Raw genomic sequence first — 17,919 nt, forward strand, 5'->3', positions numbered from 1 at the left:
ATGCACTACTAAAAAAAGAACATATTATGACAGCTGTTTTTTTTCTATCTTGACGGCTTTGTTTAAAATCGTCAAGATAAGTGTCCTAGTGATATTTTTATGACGGTTGTTAAAACATTGTGTTGTAAATGACACAAGTGTCAAGAAAATATGTTGATTTTATGATGAGTATCCTAATACAGTCAAGTTAGCAATGTAATAAGCAGTCAAGATAAGCAGTTTAAGCTTTGTTTTATGAGACATGCCAACAATTGATGACATAATTAAAAAATGTGTCAAGAAATGTTATGATGGGCAAAACCGATAACTTGCATATTTTCAAATGACATAATTATAAGCGGCGTCAAAAAATATTACGAGGGATTATCTAAACCGACCGGGGTTAAATATTTCTAAACCGTCAATACACTGAATACAGGGCATATTGATTAGTTTTTTAATTCAAGGCATGCGTGAAGAGAATAACGTTGACTCCTGCTAGAGAGAAACTAAACTAGAAAAAAATAACACTGCCCCTTCGATATCTATTGTCTTTCAAAGCCCTAACACAACAAATTATTGCCTTCCCCTCTCTAAAATTTCTGAGCGATTGCTTCACGCGCGATGTTGCTGAATTTTTCTTCACTCCCAAATCCGAATTTAATCGTCCACTAATCCATATCATTTCGATGTGCGGAAATCCCGATTTTGATTTTCAGCACTGTAGACCATTGATCTTATTTGTTTCTTAAGCTTCTGGTGTATTAGCTCTGGTGAAAGAGTTGTTGGGTTGGTCAATTGCATTAGGTAGGAGATGCAGGACAGAAACGTGTTTTATGGCTGTTATTCGTGCCCCTTCCCTTCTTCTCTGTTAAATGATTCCACTCCACTCGATCGACAACTTAACTCATTTTAAGCTCTGTTTACTACCATCTCAGCCCGCATCCCCCGCTGCACCGATAGTTTATTACGCATAAAGAAATAGATGGGTAACCCTCATGCCGATCCACTCATTTAACGACATTAAGCATATTGAGTTTAGGCCTAACGTATGCATCAATTTGTCTATGACCAAGTAAGATTCGTGAATCAAAGACTTCTTAGGTTGTGTTATTCAATTTGTTATTCTTTTTGAAATGCATTATGGTTTGTGGTGGAGAGGCTTGGTATTCCTTGTGCTTCGCTACAACTCCTGGATTTGACATCGCGAGGGGTAGACCACATTGTACAACATGTTAAGAGGTATGTACCTTTTAGAGGATCACTTTGTTCTGCATAATTCAAGTTTTTTTTTTTTATTGAATTGGCTTTGTTTCACATACAATGGTTGTTAAGATCTGGAGGTTGTGCACCGAGCTAATAAGTTACATGTTAAAATTTGATACCAATTGGAGTTGGGTACTCATATCAAAATGCTTTCGAGTTGGCACGTACCACACCATGGCCAAAACAATGTATGGTTACAGACTACTCAAGGAAGAAGACCATGGCTCACATAAAGACTCTTTCATCTTATTATTTGTTTAAAACTGACTTTTTAGATAAGAAAACTAAATTATTTCTACTGTGGCAGTGACATTTTTGGTTAGGCCTTGTAACTAGCTTATCCCCTTGCACACTTAGCGAATTGCAAGGTATATGTTGTTGCTGCTGATGGGTGTTGTTGCAGCTGGATGGAGTGTGTGTGCTGCTGCGTGCCTGCTGCTGCTTGGTGTTGCTGCTGGGTGTTGTTGCTGCGATGGAGTGTGTGTTGCTCCTGCCTACCTGCTGCTGCTGCGTGTCTAGTTGCTGCTTGCTGCTGCTGCTGGGTGTTGTTACTGCTGCCTACTGCTACCATGGACCTGCTTCTCTTTGGTATTTGTTTTTCTTATACACATGTTTGTTACTTGTATGTTAGTTTGTTGATGTACATAAATATTTAAGATATTGGTTGGGCTGGGCTTTGAGTTATCCCTTGTGTGTAAAAGATAATTAGTAATAAGATTTTCTCAAGTTGGTTTTAAACTTTTGAAGTTTTTACTAAATATAAGCTTGTTATGTGCAGCCCTTGTTTTCCATCCAAAGTGCACAAGTACATCTTGAAGCGTGCCCAAGGAAATAAGCCAACATTGTTGTGGCCGTTTTAAAAATGTTTAATATGGTATTTATCTAACTATCTTTAATTTGATTTTTTTAGGTGTTTTCTTATTTTTTTAGGTGTGATTTTTCATACAAATCTATTAATATGTTCCTAAAGTCTTTAATAGAGACTTGGTTTATCTAGTAAATTATATTGCACTATCATCTACGTGTACTATTCTAGATATTTACAGTAGGTCAGTAGTAGTGCCTTGTCTAACAATTTTTATATTAGTAGTGTGTTGTAACGGTCTTGAAGTGAATTCGCAATTGATTTCTTTTACCCCATTTAATTTTCCAGCCAAGGCACATTCGGACCACAATGTTCATATCATTTTGAGTTTTAGAAATGATTGCATGACCCCATGAAGTTCATCTAAAATTTTAGTTCGTTTCTACGTTACAAGGCTTATTGTAAGTAGTTTGTCTTTCGAGTAGCTATAGTTGTTGCTACATTTGTTTAACCCTTGAACTCTTGGTACCTATTACCTTAAACAACTTATATGTTTTGAGTTGTTTACTTGCATATGGATGCATGACCTAATTAAGGATTTTCTAATTGCTATTTTATTTTTCGTTTTGTTGAGATGAGTAGTCTTTATTAGTAGAATGCATGCCTAGTGCCTACCAACTTTCATCTAAGTTATGAATATTAAGTTTCAATTTAAGATTGAAGTCTATCTAAACTCTGTTGTTAAATGAAACAGGCAACGTATGTGGTATTTGTGTGTTGTCTTGAAAAATGGAGGTGGTTTATACTGCAACAACTTGGAAATTTTCTAACAAGATTTTCCTTCTAACTAGTTGTAAGTTCAATGTAATGTACTTTTCTTTTAGAGAAAAATGTAAGTACAATGATAGAATGAATGCTATATTCTTGAATGGGAATGATGGTGTACATGTGCATTTTATGGAGCAATTTGTTTTTTTAAATGTGTTGTTTTGGCCACTTCTAAGGAGTGTTGTTATTATGCAGTATTTTTCGCACGAAAAATATAATAATAATATAAATTTTTTTAAAAAAAAATAAAATATAGATGATGATTTTAGAAGAACTGTCATAGTGTAAACTATTTGTTGACGTTTCTTGTTCCATAAAATGACGGTTCTACTGTAGTCAATGGGCATTTCGTGACGGTTATAACTATAATTTATGACGGTTACATATGAGGTGTCATAATAAAATTTACCTATTATGACGTTTTAAAGACTTATATATGTCATAATGGGAAGAACTTTTAAGACGCCTTTCTATGAACCGTCATAATTTTAATGACGGTTTTAGTTGACTTCTTATGACACCTCCAGTAATAACGCCTAGTTTTTCAATCAGAAAGTGTCATGATATGTATTTCATGACAACTAAAAACTGTCATAAAAAACCATTTTTCTAGTAATGATGAGGTCGATCCTAAAGAAAAAAGTGAAAATTGCCTTTCCAATTTAATTTGTAGACGTTCAAACCATGTATCTAAAGGAATTAAACTAAGTGTTTCCCATCCATTCCTTGCAATTCACTATTACAACATAGAAGGTTACCACTGTTTTTTTTTTATTGCTATTAATATACTCCTTTTAGATATTAATTATAATTCTTGTAAGTGCGTTATTTAAACTGAGTACTTGCCTTGCTTAACGCCATCTGAAATTTTGGCTCATTTTAAAATTCACCGAGAATTAAGGCACTTATAATCCAAGACTCTAATTTGGTGTAGGTATACTCTAATTTGGTGTAGGTATGTCCGCCTTTAAAATAAGTGGTAATAGAGTCTTGGGTGGTCCGAATCTTTTCGTTTGTTCAAGCAACTCTATCAGTTTATGTATGTGTATGCGTGTGGGTATTGGAGAAGAACATTTAAGTAGTGTAAATGTGTTTGGACTACTTTGTTTTCAGCTTTGTGTTAAATCTCTTTTGATAATTGAATTACTGTGAAAGTTTATATCCATATTCCTTCTTAAAATGGTATAGCTTAATTGCATGCATATTTTTCGCTTTGTCCACTGGGATTCGCTAGCTCTAAAATCCAGTTACTCTTTCCCACTCTCTGTATTAAGCATGAATCAATTATTTCTAATTTTGAAAATAACTTATCGCCAAAGATAAGTAACCCAAGTGTACCAAGTCTGTTGATTTTCTTTTCTATCATGTTTTGCAGGCATCATTATTCATAACCATGTCCCGAAATTGAACAAAAAGCATGTCACACTTGAAGCATGGGAATAAGACACATTCAATCCTCATCGCTCTTGGACATTGTATTCTTTGTTTTCAATATTTCTTGATGGAGATCTATGGTCCAGAGCTAGAATTTTCGGTGTGAGTGCTTTAAAACCTATTGTATCCATTTTCCTTTGATTTATTATTATTATTTTTTATGAGTGCCTCAAGCCTATACGTATGATTTTATTTGATTCAAGAAATATATTTATTAGGAGAATCATGTGAAATAAACGCCACTTTAATCTATGAAAGAGCATGACATTTAGAGTAATAGATTTAAGAGACAATGACTTATATCTTCCTTTGCGTGTTTTTTTTTTGTACCCATTATTCTAATGACAATGCTTCATCTACTATGAATGTTTTTGCACTTTACTGCTTGATTTATTCAGTTTTAGTATTGTTTCATCGTTGTTAGTCCTCATTTTCTATTAGATTGACATAGTTCTTGAATTTTATTACCAGAGCAATTTTCAGTAGGTGAGAGGACTAATCTCTATTAAACAGTCGTAGGAAGAGGTTGAATAGATCGAGAGAGCACCACATTTGGCCCATCATTACCTTTATTTTTGGATGTTTAATTACCGTTAAGTGTTGTTTTCAATTTTCCCGAAAATTGTCTATTGCAAGGCCGTTGTGAAGTGTCGAGTATGTTCCTGTGCCTGAGTGAATCAAATTTCAAGTATGTTCCTCTTGCACATGGCATTAATTGAAACATAATGATTTTTATTTCTTGGTCTTGATTGTGTTCACTCTTTTGGAGAATGGTCTTTGTCATGCCTATAACTACTAGCTTTTTCTTTCTTTCTGCCCACACTTTTTACTGCAACAAACAATCCATCCAGTTTTGTATTCTCGAGTTATATTCGCCAATAACTATGTTTATATATGTTGTTATTGTTACTGTTCAATCTAGTTTATTGTTTTCAAAAAAATTATCATTTAGTGTACATTGTTATTATGTCTATTTTTTGCGTCTCTTTTCTTTGTTTATATTATATATCTATTTTCTTCTTCTTAGATGGCTGACAACATGATTGTGCTAAGGGGCTTTGGCTGCTAATGAAAGCAATTCCTATATGCACTTGGAACTACCACTAGAAAGGTATTTAAGAATATTGAAATTGCAACTCTTTAGGCTCAGAAGTTCTTAGAAATTTTCGATGGGTTAGTTTTAAATTATGTTATGAGTGTGTTTATTGAGATTATGTTGGCTTTAGGTATTGGTTTTTTCGTAGTGATTGTTTGTCTGCTCAGTATAACATGCTACATGTTTAATATAGGTTAGGAAGATGTCAAGCTCTTGGTGACATTTCTATCAATTAAATATTGTATCAAGGGATTTACAAGATGATTGTTAAATTTTTTGAGGTTCTACTACAATTGGCCAAGACTATCAATGTAGCATCTCATTGATTGGAGTGTGATCTTCAATGCATGTAACTTGGAGGTATCAACCCCAACAAACTTAATTTTCTTTTCTTTCATCTGTGAATCATCTTTATGCGTAAGGCATTCCTTGCTTTTACTGATACTAAATTGTTTGAGATTCCCAACTACCTAATAAGGGATAAGTTATCAATTATGAGCAATTGGAATGTATTTTCTCTTTATTCACCTTATTGGTTCCTTATCATGTTGTAGATTTACACTAAGGTGTCGTTTGAAAATTGATTTACGTGAGATGAGTTTTCAAAGATGTTCTTGTTCAGTTAAAGATAGTTCATATTGCCTTTACCTATTTTTTCAGATTTTCTCCTTCAAAATGTGAATATGTACTAGATGTATCATGGCTACGTGCTAATAATCCAGTCTGATCATTGCATGTATTTTTTATCAGCATTTCTTATGTTATACACAAACTAGCTAATAAGAACTTGAACCTGTCCACTGATTCAGTGAGTGGTGAAAAAACATCCTATTATTCAATTCTAAAACTAGTTATTAAAAAAAACTTGTGCATTATTATGTTATTAGGTCAAGCTTTGGAGAGATTGACCGGGATCAAAAGATATATATTACACGGTTTGAGTTCTAAAGTTTTTAATCATATGTTCTAGAGTTCTAATTAAAGAAGGAATCGACGTATCTTTATCTTAATCATCCACTGAAAATACAAGCTTGATAAACAGGTAATTCTATTAACCCATTTTGGATCTCAATGATTATAAATCTAAGTATATGCATTTTGACACTCATGTGTTTTTTATTAATCTCCAAAGTTATATATTATATCTAAAATTATAATATTTGGATATGTTTAACCATGTAAAACTTAGTGTTCATTTTTGAACTTTTCATATAACGGTCTAAAATTTTTGTGAGCATGTTCTAAGGTTGGACTTTTTTAAATGAGCTAAATTTTTGTGAGCATGTTCTCCATAGTGGAGAGATCATATCTATAAAAATTCAGCCTTTCATTCAATTTTTAAGTCCAAAATTTTGCTTGGGTGAATGTGGCTCTATCCATATATATATATATATATATATATATATTAGTAATAATTTGTGAAAAAAAGGTTAAATGCCTGTTGGTGTTTATTTTCTAGGTCTCTAACTTCCAAATTTTATTATTTTTCATGGTTCTTCATTACTGATACATTACTTGGATACTTACAACATGACATTTTCTTGATATTCGAAAATGCAATGCTTTTCAATGCTCAAAATACCATCTATTATCGATAGGTGAGTTCTTACAAATCATCACTGCTCTATTTACTTTATAGTTTTGACAGTTCCAGTCCTTTCTAATAGAGAACGTTGCCTAAAATACCTACTGTTGTATCCCTTTCTCTTCATGTTTTTCTAGGCTATCCTCTTTTCCTTCTTGCCTCTTTTTTCTTTTTCTTCCTCCTCTTCTCTTTCTCCTCCTCTCCTTTTTATACTCTTCTTCTCCCTTTCGTAGTCGTCCACTTGTCCTCTTATCCCATGGTCTCTCTTTCCCCACGTGTACGTGTCTCCACAGCATACCTACAAGTCCGCGGAATGATCCTGTACCATGCGAGTTCACATCATGTCTTGCATCAGGCTCATCCTACCACTGATCATCTATACCATGGATTCTACCACCATAGATAGATTCCCCCTCTCGAGTCCGCAATAATGGGTAAGATCGGGGGGTCGAGAATTCCTCCCTTGCCTCTTCCTCTATGTCGCGACCCATCCCCTAGCACGTGTGATTGGTTTCACGTGTTTTCCACGTTCGTTTGTGTCAGTGTCTCTTCGTTTTTCGTGCTTCCTTGCGTCACCTTTCTGCTGGTTCCTTTTGGTTGCTCCTCAATTTCCGCTCATCCCATTTACTATTTTGCCCTTCCATCTTGTCAAATCCCGCTCAATCTTCTTTCCCTTTCATTTGCTCACTCTCTCTCCCTTTCGTGTTTCTTACTCCTCCCTTCTCCCCTTTGTTCTTCCACTTCTTCTCCGGTTGGTGGCGCTGTTGCTCACTAGTCTTCTTCTCGCTGCAAGCATTCCGGTACCCTTGGCCCAGACCAGCTTTCCCTTTCAAATTGGTTCTTCTCTTTCTCTCTCTTTCTTTTACTATCTTTGATCTATTTCATTTTCTCTCTACCATTTTTAAATCTTGCGCTTTCTTTTTCTGCCTCGCTTTCTGATGTCGGAATCCCATTCTGGCGCCTCTTCCTCTTCCCGATCTAACATGGTGGCGTCTCCTCTACCCACTGATCCCTCTGCGGCACCCTCCACATCGGGGCAACCCATAACCCTTCCGCCACCACCGCCTCGAAGTCGTAGACCTAATTTAAAGGCGGTCAAGGCCGCCTACGGCATCCCAACTGATGTCATGTTAGAACATGTGCCCGACATAACCTATTTCCCTCACTTAATTAGTTCCCTTGTCGCTTCTGGATGTCGAGGTGTGTAACCACTTCAATTATTCCTCCTTGCCAAGGCATTGGCAACTTTTGGAGGATCATGTACGCCGCAAACTATTACAACAAGTTCGGGGTACCCAAAATCTCATGTCGCAACATAGTTGCTCACTATTATATAAAGAAGAGCACCAAAGATGTCAGCGTGGCTTATCACTCTTTTTGCGTCCATCCTCAGAAACAATCATTTGTCCTTCGTATCATAACCTCGGACAAGACATGACACTATTATCTATTGTATGTATCTGGAAATTTTCTATCCGCGGATCTCCCACCCGAATTGACTCTTAATCATCTTGCCTTCTTGCCTAGTGGTGAGTCCCCTTTTCAATTTTCATTTTGTATGCACAGTCTGCGTTATGAAGTTTAATGTTTCCATTTCTTTGTGCGGGTTGGAGAACTGACTCAAAGTTGCGCATCTACGCCAGCGTAACTTCCACCATTTTCCAGTGACTCCTCGAACTAGGACCTTCTCAATCTGCGATCCTAGGCATATACCCCTCCACCGACACTCCGTTGTTGTTTGACCCACAACTCCAAACTATCGGTGGATATACCGCTCCATTTTACGTCCTCCGCCCCTTAAGGAAAGAAAACCTCAAGCCTCTCCCCCGCTTGAGAAAAGAGCTCAGCCCAAAAAGGGCAACTCTAAAAAGCCCGCTATCCGTAGATCTACCCAACCATCTCCCACATCTCCGTCTGCTCCAACGGCCCTCCCTTCTTACAAATCTATCACCACTTGGGAGGATCAATATCTATCCCCTCACTCTACTTATGTGGAATCTCCACCCTCTGATATGGACATTTCCAAGAGGATGTTGTTTGACATTGACTCCGATGATGATGAAGTGATGGAGGTCCCTCCTACCACGACAGTTGTTCCTCCGCTTGAGCCGCCCCATAAGCGACTGCGGACTTCTGTGTCTGAGGAGCCAATTTCAACTTCGGTCGCTCTTGATACTGCCATCCTTGCACCTAATCCCCGCTAAGCCCGACGCTCTGGTAAAGAGCTGGCGACTTCATCTGGTAAGGGGTTTGCGGCCACTCCAGAAGCCTTCTACTCCACCTTCAAAGTTCGCAATCGCACTGTCAACATTGGTGACTTGGCTCTAGAGAACCCCACGGTGGCCTCTGCTTTGTTCTATGGCTCGCACCTTCCCAAAGATATCGCTTATGCTGAAGGTGACGTAGCGGAAGCGATATTAAAAGTTCATTGGAACATAAAATAGATAAATTAAAACATAAGTTTATTGATAATTTTGAAGAGTTGATTCCAATTTTAGTCCATGAAGCTCTTTATATAGAGAACGCCATCAAATCATCTTAGAAACCTACTAAAATACTAAGAAACACTTTCCTAATCTATCTATATCATAATAGTAACCTTCTAAGACTACTAGAACTCACAAATTAGACTTCTAGACACTTCAAAATTAGGCTTAAATAATAAAAACAAAAATAACTTGTTTTTAGTACTCTTGGATTTACTAAAAATAATTAGACAATAAACACAGGCTCTATATTCTACATCATTCTCCCCTTCTTTAAAATAACTCGCCCTCGAACCTCGAGTTATGCATAGGAATGACAATTATTCGATTGGAGCAAGGCAAAGTAGACACAATAGCTTGATTCTTCAATCTTATCTTTTTTTAACAATCTGACACAAAATTCTTGAGGCAAACACGAACATCAATCAATTTTTCACAAAACTTCAAATATGGGTCTTTACAAATAAATTTTTTTGAAAATTGTGATATACCATATTCTCCTCCTCTCTAGCAATTAACTCATTCTTAAGTTCTTGCTCAAGATTAGAAACATTGACAATTTCTTTAGCAACAAGTGGCATTATCTCATGCAAATCAACATCGATCATCTCCTAAAACTTTAGCAACATTAACCTTTTCTTGAATATTTTTCTCCTCCTCAAAACAAATATTGATCTACTACTTGTTCTTTCTCCACAATTTGATGGGATATTGGAACAATTGTAAGCACTTGAGTTTCATCTTTCTGGGGAGTAGAAGGCATTATACAATCTTCAAGAGTGGATTTAGAAATTATCTTTTCACATAGTGGTGCAGATGGAGATAACTTCTTAGTAACAGAAGCTCAACTTTCAGAAATCACTCTTTATTTACTCATGTCAGAAAGCCATTGTCTTTGTTCCTGTTATTGTCTCATTTCTTTTTCTTATTGCAATCTACGATGATTCTCTTCAACAAGTTATTGAGCATACATTTGTTCTTCAGCAACTCTTTGTGTGTAAAGTTATTGTTATCTAATATTCTCTTGACGACGAAATTCATAATCTTGAAGTGCTTGAGAATACTTTCTATGAGCAGTTTGTAATCGAGACAACTTGTAAGAATAGTCATAATAGTCTTGTTGATGCCATAAACTATCATAGTAATCATGGTAAGGAGATTTATAATACTCAAAATCAATATCTCGAAGATCATCTTGTAGCTCACATATTTTTGTTTCGATAGTACAAATTCGAGCATGAAGTTGTTGTAGATTTAACTGAGAAATTTTCATATATACTTTTTTTTTTTGTGGTGGTGGTGGTTTAATAAAAACAATGGTGGGTAAGGATTGTTGGTAATAGGGTGATGGGGGTGGAAGATGAAAAACGTGGATAGTAGAAAATCAAACCTGAAGATGTAGAAGTTGCACTATGGTTGGTGCGTTGGAATTGATTGAAATTTTTTACCTTTGACTTCTTGTTGTGATCTTCAATGGGAAAAGATTGTATCAACACTATAGGTGGTGAGACACAAATCCTACAATAAAAATCTTCAATCCAAAGATACTTTGAATAGAAGAAAACCAGTATTTATATCTTGGGAACGTTCTTCAACTTCAAATTAGATATCAACCCTAGAATACCGTCAGAATTTGATACCAATTGACGTAGCAGAAACGATATTAAAAATTCATTAGAACATAAAAGAGATAAATTAAAACATAAGTATATTGATAATATTGAAAAGTTGATTCCAATTTTCGTCAATGAAGCTCTTTATATAGAGAACTCCATCAAATCATCTTAGAAACCTACTAAAACACTAAGAAACACTTTCCTAATCTATCTATATCATAATATATAGTAACCTTCTAAGACTACTAGAACGCACAAACTAGACTTCTAGACACTTCAAAATTAGGCTTAAATAATAAAAACGAAAATAACTTGTTTTTAGTATACTTGGATTTACTAAAAACAATTAGACAATAAACTATGTTCTACATTCGAAGGGGGCACGTTTGAACAACATAGGACTTCCTTCTATAGGTAACCATCTTTGATTTTATATTTAATTTCTTCTACTCCCTGTTGCCTTAACCCTCTTCTTATTTTCAGGTAAGCCTGGATATCTCCTATATGATCCATGATCTATTTGGAGCTAGGTCCAAGGTGGAGGTGCTAGAGAAAGATGTCGTCAAACTTGAAGGACTGCAGGAAACTTGCACTCATCTCCAATTGGAGTTGGAGACCGTGGAACTGGCTAAGCTCCAGGCACAGGACGAGCTCAAAACTGTTGAGGCTGCCCACCAGCAGTATATGGACATAGTTAACGACTGCTTGAGCAATCAGCGCAAAGTACTACTTTAGCAACACAACGAGACTGCAAAAGCCCTCTCTCAGCAACATCAGGACAACACCGCGACCCTCATCCAACAGCACCAAGCTGATATGGATAAGCTTCAGGAGCGCTTCAAGATCCTGGCTGACAAACGGGTCGCCAAAAAGATCGAGGAAGAACACGTCCGCCTTACCCAAAAGGGACGCCTACTTCCGGAGAAGCCTGCCCATGTCAATGAGGACGTGGTTGCTCTTATTCAAGTTACCCCAGTCTCTGTATCAGCTAGTGAGGCCGCGGTCTCTGACACCACTATTGAACGAGTTGTTGTGGTTATCGAAGTTGCTGCTGACGCCGCTATTGAAGAGGCCACGGACGAAGTAATTAATGATAATGTTTGAGTGTGAAAGAATCCAGATCTTTTATTTCTTTATTTAGCTCTATGTAATCCTTTATTCTTGATACTCTATTTCCTGAGACTCTGTATTTGAGATATGTTATTTGCTCTTTTAATTCATTCGTATTTGCCCAAAATTGCCTCCATGATGTGTGGTAGTATCTACCATATGCTCCTTTAATATATGTTGTTTGCTCTTTCAACATAGGTTGTTCGCTCTATAATCATTCACATTGGTACTTAACACCTGCTATTTGCTCTTGTAACATAGATACTTCTCTGTACCGTTTGGCATGTGATGCCTCTTGCCCTAGTATTTGTGTGATCTTTCTCTATATGTTAATGTATTTCCCTATCTCTTTACTTTTCTCATTATATGGTGTCCCCCTTGTCTCTAAGCTATAGGGACCTCTCTCTACGTCCCTGCTCTCTTTGATTAGCCATGAAGCCTATTAGGGCAGCTCACTTTGTCCCCAGGTTTAATTTGGACCTTATGTCCGCGAAAGGCTTGTCCCCCGTTGTCTTTAGTTGGCGTGAAAACCTGTTGGGAAACAACATCATCTTACCCCAAATTTGATTTGGACCTCATGTCCGTGAAAGCTTCTCATTTAATTGTCTTACCTCTCTCAAAAGTATCGTTGTATTATTTATTTTCCAAACAGCTCCAGTCTCTTATATTAGACTTGCATTACATTTAAGTGTAAATTTTTTTCAACAATCTCACATTTCATGGCCTCTCTATCATTTTTCCTCCAACCATTTATGGCTTGTAGGTGTCAGCCCCTCCTTTATTTACCACCATATATGGTCGTTCCCAGTTTGGACCCAATTTTTCGACGTTCTCTCTCCTGGTGCTAGGACCCACTCTACAGAGCATGGAATTTCCAACTTGGAAATGTTGCGGCTTCACTCTCTTGTTATACTATCTTTGCAAATGCATGTAGTACTTCTCCAATCTGATACGCGCAGTGTCTCTTTTCTCTTCTTCTAAATTCAAATCCCTTGATAGTATGCCCCAGTTCAAACCTTCCTCCACGGCCTTACTTCGGGTTGTGGATGCCACCATCTCCGTTGGAATCACTGCCTCTATGCCGTAAGCTAGCGAGAAAGGGGTTTCTTGGGTGGATGTCCGCGGCGTAATACAGTACGCCCAGAGGACATGATTCAGCTTATCGGCCCACGCCTTTTTCCTGTCCTCCAACTTTCTCTTGAGATTGTTCATTATGGTCTTGTTAGATGACTCGGCTTGTCTGTTGCCTTTTGGATTGTAGGGGCGGAGAATCCCTATTTCACCTTGTATGCTTGCAAGAAATCTTTCACTTTTGATCCCATGAATTGCGTTATTGTCTGCTATGATAGAATGAGGCAGTCCAAATCTGCATATGATATTTTCCCACAAGAATTTAATCACCTGTTCCTCATTCACCTACTGCAATTAATGGCACGACCTCTATCCACTTAGTGAAATAATTAGTGGCCGCTAACATGAATCTCCTCTTGCCACTTGCCATGCATAGGCAGCGGCCCTACTATATCCATGGCCCATGCAAAGGTAGTAATAGTTGTGTGTTGGGTTTTGTTGTTCATCTTAAATCCTTTGTTAGGAGGAATGGTTTGATAGTTGAAAAATCTCTTTCTAAACTTTCTAGTGTTTCTTTACTCTTGTTCTTGATGTTTTAATGGTGGAAACACTAGTTCTTTATCTAGAATGGGTTGAAGTCTTAAATAAACTATTGATTTCATAGGAAAACATGTATGGAAATGGTTTTGATGGATATATATCTTGCTCACAAAGTTATACTCATTTGAACTTGTCAAATGAGTATGACTAGCGTTTTTGGGGTGAATCAAAGATTAGAGAAGTAATGAAAACTTTGTATTGAAGACAAGATTGAAAACTTGTATTGAAGATAATAAGAACTTGATTTGACAACTAAAACTTGAAGAACATAAAAATGGAAAACAAGTAAATAATAAATTACACTATTAATTTAAAACATATTATCTACTCCTAATGACCAAAGATTAATTCTAGGGTAAGGTTCTTTCTCCTCCTACTTTGGTTTATATAGAACACCAATTACATATTTGCCCCTTCTTCTAGCAACAACTTTGAGGATAAGATTAAGCTTTGTGGGTTTTTAACTTTAGCCCATATAATTGAATTCTTGATTTGGCTTTAAGTCCTTGAGTTCATAGCTTTTAGCTTTGAGTCCTTGGGTCTTCAGCTTTTAGTCCTGAGTCCTTGAGAGTTGACTTTGACTTTTTGGCACTTTTGCTCCTAAACTGGAATCTTCCTAAGCAGCGTCAATAACAATCTTTTTTGCGCTAAAATGCACGTTTTAGGAATATACGTTCTAAATGGCATGTATTCTGCAAAAGGTAGCAAAAGTTATAAGTTGTTTGTTCATTAAGCATAAGAATGGCATAATTGAAGCATTGTAAAGGTAATAAAATGCACATTTGGGGACTGATTAGCCTACATAGCAAAAGGCCATGGACTTGACACGTTATGCAACGGTTCGGTAGGTGCGAATATTAATTGGGAGAACCTCTGGCATTTTTTGCATTTCTTAGTAAACTCCACTGCGTCCCTTTTCATATGAGACCAAACGTACCCCTGAGTCAAAAGCCGGTGTGTTGTGGTTCTTCCTGCTGAATGGCTCCCACGGTCTCCCTCACGTAGTTCTGCCAATACCTCCTGTGCTAACTTCGGCCCAAGGCACTTCAGTAAGGGCCCATTAAAATTCTTTCGGTATAACTCTCCGCCTAGCAAGGTGTACCTCTGGGAGGTCTGTTCCAACCTTTACTTTTCTTTTTTATCAGCCACCTCTCTCCCGGATAAAAAGTGCTTGATAGGGTCTATCCATCCCCCTTTCATCTCTGCGGTTTGGAATACCCCTTTCGACTCCTTGGTGTTTGGTTTCTCCAACCTACCTACTTTTATTATTCTTTCCTCGGATCCTGGGATCGCCGTTGCTACATAAGCCAAGGCGTCTGTGTGTCAGTTTTCACCACGACCCAAGTGTATGAACTTGATCTTTACAAACTTCTTGGCTTTTTTGCGCAAAATCTCCAAATATTTCTCCATTCGTGGGCATCGAGTCGCAAATCCTCCGTTTGTTTGGCAGACGCATTTGAGTCCGAGTATACTGTCAACTCGATAATCTATTCCCAAATCCTCTGCCATTCTTAATCCCGCTATCACAACCTCATATTCTGATTCATTATGATGCTGCGAACCCCAACTTCATCGTTTGTTCCATTCTTGTATTATTAGGGGTGACCAACACGACACCTATTATGCTGCATGTATCTGTTGCAGATCCATCCACAAACACTCTTTATCCGTTCCTCTTATCCCATCGGTCTAAAAGATCTTGATCCGTATCATGTTAAGGCTCCATAACCATCTCTTCCCCACGTGGGATCCTCTGCTGGGAATTCCACCAAAAACTCCGCCATAGCTTGGGCCTTTTCTGCTGCCTTGATCGTATATTGGATTTCATAAGAGCTGAACATCATGACCCATTTTAGCATTCTCCCAGACTTCTCCACCTTCAGTGTTTGTTTGGGGGGCAAATTCGTTATCACCACTACTGAATGTGATTCGAAGTATGGTTTCAGCTTTAGTGTCGAGAAGATCAATGCCAAGGTGTACTTCTCAATTCTACTATATCAGGTCTCTGCATCCAGCAAGGTTTTACTCTGAAAATACACTGGATTTTCTATTTTATCAACAACTCGGATGAGGACTGAGCTAACCGCATACTCTATGACCCCCAGATACAGATACAATTTATCCCCCTACTATGGTCGTGACAACAAAGGAACCTTTCCCAAGTAACTCTTCAATTCCTGAAATGCACTCTCACATTCTACAGTCTATGAGAAATCTGGTGTACTCCTCAAAGCAATCGATACAGCGGTCTGCACTTATCTGACAACCGAAATGAATTTGTTTAAAGTCACGATCCTCCCCACTAGTCGCTGTACCTCTTTGACGTTTAGAGGGGATGGAATTTCTACCAAGGATCTTATTTGTTCGGGATTTACATAATACAGAGGATGTGTAAGGGACATCCCACCAGTCACGTGATGTGCACATGCAACGACTCCCCCAGTATAATGCGACCCCCAAATGTACGAACGCCCATCACACTCGCATACTCAGCAGCCCAGTGACTCGTCATTCGACTTCATCTCATGACATCATCACCTACCACTGTCATCATTACCAACTTATCCTTAGGCCCCTTTCCCACCGTAATACATGCACCATTATAGCCATCCACCATCATTATGGAGAACACCATCATTACACCCTATGCAAACTCAGATAGACCTAAACTCCCACAATTGCTATCCATATGCCTCTTACAGGCACATGTCATCCATCTCAATTGCACATCTGTACTAATCAGTACACGTGTCACACTTGATGCTCACTCCTAATGACTATAAAAGCCACCCTCTAGAGCTACGTGTGACTTGATTCCAGTCTCACTAACACAGTGTTGGATATGTATGCATCTTCTTACTCATGAAGAGGAGCCATTAACACCGAGCAAAACCATTCTCTCTTCATTATCCCAACTTAAAATCTAAGAATTAAGTCATAACCCTTGATGTAAATTTAGACATTTACATTTGGCATCATCTGTGGGGACTTGATCATTCAGGCATTTATATTTGGGAAACTAACCATTCAAGCATCTACATTTGGCATTCAGGCCTTTACATTTGGCATCGTCTGTTTGCTCAAGGCACCATGAATTTCATCCCAGACATAGGCATTCATCCAAAGCATCAACGTGGTCAAGGCTAAGTATTTTCATTTTTTTCATTTACATTTTCCCTTCTTACTGACAATGACTTGGTATTTCAGTATTTACAATGCTTTATCACTAAGGGCTTGGCTTTAATCTATATCCTCCAGAAGTCCATTTCAAAATCCACATGCCGAGCACCCTTACAACGGCCTCATCAACGCATATACATCGGTCTACGACCTAACTCTTGGTACACATGTTGAGCACCCTTACACGGCCTCAATAAGCATCCTACCACCAACGTTATGTGGTGACTTGATAAGAGCCCAAAACTGTAGTTTTAACCCTGTAACAGTCATACTTTTAGACCAATTATGTGAGTAATAATTAAGAGTTAACACTGATTACGTGTTTTTATGCATTTCGGGCTTCAAAGTCCATTATGTGCAATGAAATGTGCCACTTTAGCGAGATAAAGGAGCAAATGTCGGTTACTAAGGAGTTCCATGATTAAAGGCCAAGATTCAAGAAGACAAAGCCTTTCTAAAGCCGGTCAAAAGCTGAAAAAGTCGGCGCGAAACAAAGACCAGAAAGTGAGAACTTCGAAGTCCATATCTTTGGACTCAGACCTCGGAATGGGGCCTACCTTATGTCAAAACGACCGTCTCGGAAAGAGCTTTCCAATGGTCTAAGACTTGATCCAATCAGAGGAGCAGAAGTGGACGAAAAATCTATTGAAGCCAACTGCAGCTGAAGAGGCCTTTTTGGACTGAAAGAATTGGGTTTTGGGCCTGATTCTCTAGCCCAAAACATGGCTCCAAGCCCATGCACGATTTTTGGATCTGAAAGTATAAAAACAAAAGCTTAGCTCTTTGTTAATGGTAGATAGTTAGGTTAGAAGATAAAGGTAGCTTAGAATAGAAAGTAGCCATTAGAATAGCTTTTAGATCTA

At 37.7% G+C, this 17,919-nt stretch overlaps 1 long non-coding RNA gene across 9 annotated transcripts; it reads left to right on the forward strand.

Moving 5' to 3' along the window:
- The first annotated feature begins 428 nt into the window (after positions 1 to 428).
- LOC147492988 (uncharacterized) lies at positions 429 to 12,332 on the forward strand. 9 transcript variants are annotated; one of them, XR_015198802.1, is made up of 9 exons: positions 429 to 1,221; positions 1,649 to 1,833; positions 2,024 to 2,119; positions 2,805 to 2,903; positions 4,254 to 4,414; positions 5,340 to 5,423; positions 5,602 to 5,768; positions 6,296 to 6,450; positions 11,579 to 12,332. It is a non-coding gene; the product is annotated as an uncharacterized LOC147492988 (long non-coding RNA). The 9 variants fall into 9 exon arrangements; XR_015198805.1 differs by having other exon boundaries at positions 5,690 to 5,768; XR_015198801.1 differs by lacking the exon at positions 6,296 to 6,450.
- Positions 12,333 to 17,919: the final 5,587 nt, after the last annotated feature.

This window comes from Coptis chinensis, chromosome 6, assembly GCF_015680905.1.
Source record: "Coptis chinensis isolate HL-2020 chromosome 6, ASM1568090v1, whole genome shotgun sequence".
Lineage (NCBI taxonomy): Eukaryota > Viridiplantae > Streptophyta > Magnoliopsida > Ranunculales > Ranunculaceae > Coptis > Coptis chinensis.